This window comes from Amblyomma maculatum, chromosome 4 (genome assembly GCF_055883805.1).
Source record: "Amblyomma maculatum isolate TAMU_Amacu chromosome 4, ASM5588380v1, whole genome shotgun sequence".
NCBI lineage: Eukaryota > Metazoa > Arthropoda > Arachnida > Ixodida > Ixodidae > Amblyomma > Amblyomma maculatum.
The window spans coordinates 154,357,659-154,364,036 of NC_139347.1; the positions used below are offsets into that span (position 1 = coordinate 154,357,659).

The following is a 6,378-nucleotide window of genomic DNA, read 5'->3' on the forward strand; positions in this document are numbered from 1 at the left end:
ACAGCTCTGCTAGACGTCCTCTTGCGGCACCGAGAATCTTTTGATGTGTGTGCCTCAGCGTTAGGGAAGACCTCCATCACCTCTCATCGCATAGAGACGGGCGGCTCTGCTATTTTTGACGACGGCCGTATCGCGCTTCGGCACCAGAACAAAGTCATTGAGGACCAAGTTTCTGACATGCTTGCTCGAAATGTCATCCGGCCAACCACGAGCTCTTGGTCCTCACCTGTGGTCCTCGTTCGAAAAAAAGATGGCTCAGTCCGCTTCTGCGTGGATTATCGGGCACTTAACAAGATCACGCGCAAGGATGTTTACCCTTTGCCTCGTATTGATGACGCATTAGGCTGTCTCCAAGGCGCTGAGTATTTATCCAGTCTCGACCTTCGCTCGGGATACTGGCAAATTCCTATGCATGATGCAGACAAGGACAAGGCTGCCTTTTCTACCCCCCCCCCCCCCCCGCAGGGGGCACCTGTTAAAGCAGGTGTTTGTGTGTTTTGTGCGACACCACGAACCCCGAGCACCCACGCTTATCCGTGCGTGGCATCGTCGTGTCTGGGGAAAAGGGGATCCTGGTGGTTGAGCCGATGCCGAGTGTTTGGACCTTTAAGGCCCCTCGGCGGAGGCAACACACCACTTTGGCCCACGCTTCCCATAGACGGCACCTCCGGGCTGACCCACCCGGGGGAAATCGGCAGTCGCCTTTTCCTGTTCTCCCCTCCATCTTTCACTTTCCTGTCATCTATCCTACAACTCTCCTGTCCTCTACTCTCTTCTTGGTTTTTTCCTTACTTCCCGGCGGCGAGGGTTAACCTTGTGTGGCTGACTACCCTGAGTTGAGCCATATTAGGTTATAGTTAAGGTATACAGCTGGCGTGGGCAGGGCTTTTTTTAGGCACCTGTCCCGTCCCCTTGTTGGACTCCATGGTGGGTGGCTGGTACCATAACCGAACGATAAAATAAATTTTATGGCTTCTTCCCTTTCCGCAACTGATCGCCCTCCCGCAAAGAGAGGGCGCACCGATGTGACGAACAAGTTTTTCACAAAAAATGTAAACAGCTTCCCCCGCTTTCATGTCATTCACTCTGAACAAGCAGAAAAAACTGCCCGTCAAGTCTCACCGTTCCTGGTGACAAAGACTCTCACAGACACAATAGGTGCAGGCTACAAAGTCAAAAAGCTACCAAATGGTGACCTCCTCTTAGAAGTGCTGTACAACCACCAGTGCGAAAAGCTAGCAGCTGTTACATCATTCGGTGACGTCCCTGTCACAATCTCACCACACCGCTCACTCAATACAGTTCGTGGGGTCATTTCAGATAATGACCTCAAGTTTCTGACCGAAGAAGAATTGCTCGAAGGACTCAAGGACCAAAATGTCATCAACGTTTATCGAATCAAGATCAGGCGAGACAACAAAGAGATCCAAACTAAGCACATCGTCTTGACATTTGCGCTGAGCACCCTTCCAGACTCCGTTGAAGTAGGATACACAAAGCTGCAACTCAGACTGTACATACCTAACCCACGTCGCTGTTATAACTGCCAGAGATATGGCCACAGCTCCCAGAGCTGCCGAGGCCGACTCACCTGCGCAAAATGTGCCTCAAATGAACATGCCACTGACAACTGCCAAACTGAACCAAACCTTTGCGTAAACTGTGAGGGCAACCACCCAGCATACTCAAGATCCTGCCCAACATGGAAGAAAGAAAAAGAAATTGTAACCTTAAAAGTCACTGAGAACATTACATTCGGAGAGGCGAGAAAGCGGCTTTCATTGGTCCAAAGTCCAACTTACTCCGTTGTGACGCAACAGGGCGCAGCGTCACAGCGTGCTTCGGCACCCGCCCAGGTCACGGGCAGTGACCCTGGTGTGGAGCCATCCGCGCCCACGGTGGCTGCAGCTGGCGCTGCTCCACCACCCCCAAAGCAGGCATCGCGACCTTCCAGGTCTGCGGGGCCCAAGGCCTCTTCTCACACGGGGAGGCCTACTTCAAGCGTTCCGGTGTGTTGTCCGCGGTCATCCAGCGTATCTGAGGACGCGATGGACACGACAACACAGGGTAGTCCTGTGCCGTCATGTGAAAGACGGCGGGACTCCTTAGAGCGTGCAAAAAAGGACAAGCCCCGAATCACGGGGCCAAAAACAACGTAGTCTCTATTTCACTCGTATAGCTTAAGATGGCTTTTGTAATAAACTGGAATTGCAGGGGACTGCTTAATAACTTAAGCGACATAAAAGACATTTTAGCAACATATTCACCTGTGGCCTTATGTCTGCAGGAAACAAACCTGAGTCCTCTACATGTGAATATTCTTAAAAAATACAAAGTCTTCCGCCGTGATCGAGAGCAGGCATGCAGGCTCTCGGGCGGTGTTGCCATCATAGTTAAAAACAATATTGCAGCTCGTGAACATAGGCTCAAAACTCGGCTAGAAGCAGTAGCTGCCACACTTATCACGTATAAAACAATCACAATTTGCAGTATTTATATAGAGCCACACTTAAAAATAACACTCCATGATATCGAAGACCTTTTCAGCCAACTGCCAGATCCATGCGTAGTAGTTGGCGATTTTAACGCCCACTCTTCTTTCTGGGGCAGTGAAAAAACTGACACGAGGGGCCAAATTTTAGAAGACTTTATTCTGTGCAATAATATCTGCTTACTTAACACCGGAAAACCCACTTACTGCTCCCCGAGCTCCGGGAAAATGAGTTTTATTGATTTATCTTTCTGCTCATCATCGATTTTTAGCGATTTTAAATGGGATGTCTTAGATAATCCGCATGGAAGTGATCACCTACCTACAACAATCAGTCTAACATCATCACCATCTATAATTCAAACCAAACCAAGATGTTGGAAGCTGCATTTAGCAGACTGGAAGCTTTTTAAAGAAAAAGCCGACTTAGGAAAACTATTTGCCGAAGATTTTAATGTCGACGAGTTAAATGAAAGATTTACCTCTTGTATTTTAGCCGCCGCACGCCAAGCCATCCCTCAATCATCTGGAGTTGTGAGACAGAACTGTAAAGTGTGGTGGACAAAAGACTGCAGGGAGGCAAAGAAAAAACAAAATAAGGCGTGGAGTATATTTCGCAGGTACCCCACACAAGAAAATCTCCTAATTTTCAAAAAGGCTAGAGCTAAAGCGCGCTATGTACGTCGTACTGCTGAAAAAGCTTCATGGCAGCATTACATCTCTTCTATAAACAGTCATATAACATCCAAGGATATGTGGGCACAAGTAAATAAATTAAATGGCAAGTACTCCCCGTTTACAGTTCCTCTCCTTACAGACCCAAATACCCAGACAAGCATTCAAGAGCAAGCGGACATTTTAGGTGAACATTTTTTCATGGTATCTAGCTCATCACATTATTCAGAATCATTTTTAAAGTATAAAAGCCAAGCAGAAAGACAGAAATTACCTACTACTGGCAGCGTTCACGAATCATACAACAGTCCCCTTACACTACAAGAAATAAACACAGTTCTCTCTTCCGGCAAACGTACAGCACCAGGCCCAGATGAAATACACTATCAAATGCTAGCCCATCTTTCTGAATCCTCAGTTGAAGCACTCTTAAAATTTTTTAACAAGGTATGGATGTCAGGAGAAATACCGCAGGCCTGGAAGAAAGCCATTATTGTTCCGTTACTGAAACATGGAAAGCCACCAACATCCCCAAGCAGTTATAGGCCCATAGCACTAACGAGTTGTATTGCTAAATCGTTTGAAAGTGTTCTAAATATCAGGCTCATGTTTACACTTGAATCTCGCAAACTTCTCGACACCCGCCAATGTGGATTTAGAAAAGGATGTTCGACAACTGATCATCTTGTGCGCTTGGAAAATACGGTACGAGAAGCATTTATACGCAGACAACACTGCCTTGCCGTATTTTTTGATTTAGAAAAAGCTTATGACACGACGTGGAGGTATGGAATCCTACGTGACCTGGGAGACCTTGGCATCCGCGGCAGAATGTTAAAATGCTTGAAAGAGTTTTTGTCCGACCGTTCTTTCCAAGTTCGTCTCGGTGCTACTCTGTCAAAACGTTTCACTCAGGAGAATGGTGTCCCTCAGGGGTGCATTTTGAGTACCACGCTGTTTATAGTAAAAATGAACTCTATAGTAAAAATAATCCCAACGACCATCATGCATTCAGTCTATGTCGATGACCTACAAATAGCATGTACATCCTCTAATGTATCAACGTGTGAGAGACAAATTCAATTAACGGTGAATAAACTAGCGACATGGGCAGATAGAAATGGTTTCAGGTTCTCTGCACAGAAATCAATAGCCGTTTTATTCTCACTTAGACGAGGTTTGCAAGTGGACCCTACAGTTTACCTCAATGACATTGCTCTCCCAGTAAAACACGAACATAATTTTCTAGGCATTATTTTCGACAGAAAGCTTACTTTCCTCCCCCACATAAACACCCTTAAAAAGAAAGCCTCCCAATCTTTAAATATACTTAAAGTGCTGTCACGTAAACGCTGGGGATCCGACAGGACATGCCTTCTGCAGATTTATCGTTCAGTTGTACGTTCGAGTTTGGACTACGGTTGCATAGTCCACGGTTCCGCAAGACCCTCATGCCTAAAACGACTAGACCCAGTCCAAAACCTAGGCCTGCGTCTTTTGACCGGGGCATACAGGACGTCGCCTGTGCGAAGTCTGTATGTAGAAACCAACGAACCATCTCTTGAGGACAGAAGAACCATGCTAACTTGTTCATACATTCTTAAGATCCGTTCGCTACCAACACACCTCTGCTACCCCATAGTAACAAAGTGCCCGTCCAGAACCCTGTTCAACAACAAACCGCAAGCAGTCAGACCCCTCCTCCTCCGCTTTGAACAGATGTGCGAAGAAATAAAAATACTCGATACACTCCCCGACATTGCACAATGTCCTGATCCATTACCCCCTTGGTATAAATTTCCCTGTGTATGCGACCTTACTTTAACACAGTTTGACAAACAACAAACTCCACACGAACACATATTACAAGAATTCCTGACATTAGAGGAAAAATACAAAGACCACAATACATTTTATACCGATGGTTCTAAAACGACCTCATATGTTGGTAGTGGTGTCGTAGAAAACAATCGCCAGAAAACAGTTAGGTTGCCCAATTGTGCATCAGTGTTCACTGCAGAAAGTTATGCCATATCCACAGCTGTGGAAAAAATAATAAAATGCAATATTGAAAAGAGTATAATCTACACTGACTCCCTCAGCTTAATCACAGCATTACACTCTAAAAATGCAACAGAACCTTTAGTGGGAAAAATAATACATTGTATAACATCAGCCGAAACACGAGGTTACAAAATTAAATTCTGCTGGGTACCTAGCCATGTCGGAATCGTAGGTAACGAGACAGCTGACGAATGTGCAGCAGCTGCCCGAAAAGCAAAAATAGAAAAAGTAAATGTACCACGCAAAGATGTTTTGAAATTCATACAAAAAAAGCTCAGGGAAAAATGGCAAGCCTCATGGAAAAATGAAATAAACAACAAACTACACGTCGTGAAACCAGTTGTCGAAGAATGGAAGTCATGCAGTCACCAGAAACGCTTCATGGAGGTAATATTATGTCGCCTTCGAATAGGACACACGCATCTTACTCATAGTTTCATTCTCAAAAAGAAGATGAACCCATATGTGAAGACTGTGGACATGGACTGACGATAAACCACATTTTAATTTCATGTAAAAAACTCGAAAAGCTACGGAAAAAGCATTTCACTCAATTTTACACCGAACAGATACCATTCCATCCATCACTTCTCCTAGGAGAGAATGCAATTGTAGACATTTCATGTGTTTTTAGTTTCTTAGAAGAAACATCTTTCCTGAACAAGCTATGATATCTTAACACTTTATTCCTTCTCAAACATAATATACCTTGTGCTTGGCGCATGATAGCCTGAGTTGCTTATGCGCCATAAAACACAACACAACACAACTTTTCTACCCCCGACGGTTTCTACGAATTTAACGTGATGCCTTTTGGACTCTGCAATGCGCCGGCCACCTTTGAGCGCATTATTGATACCGTGCTTCGCGGCATGAAATGGAAAACATGCCTATGTTATCTCGACGACATCATTGTCTTCTCGTCGAACTTCGGTCAGCACTTACAGCATCTCACTGAAGTCCTCACGTCCCTTGCCCAGTGGGGGCTTCAGCTGAATACCAAGAAATACCACTTTGCCAGTAAGACCATCAAAGTACTCGGCCATGTCGTCAGTAAAGCAGGAATCCAGCCTGATCCCGAAAAAATTGCGGCTGTCGTTAATTTTCCTCGGCCCCAACGTCAGAAAGATCTTCGCAGCTTCCTTGGT

The 6,378-nt window shown here is 45.4% G+C and overlaps 1 long non-coding RNA gene across 1 annotated transcript; it reads right to left on the minus strand.

The window, feature by feature from the left end:
* Positions 1–554: 554 nt before the first annotated feature.
* Positions 555–3,411, minus strand: LOC146193324 (uncharacterized). Its single transcript, XR_014706824.1, has 3 exons — positions 2,974–3,411; positions 1,803–2,073; positions 555–1,693 (listed from the first exon to the last, which is right to left on the minus strand). It is a non-coding gene; the product is annotated as an uncharacterized LOC146193324 (long non-coding RNA).
* Positions 3,412–6,378: the final 2,967 nt, after the last annotated feature.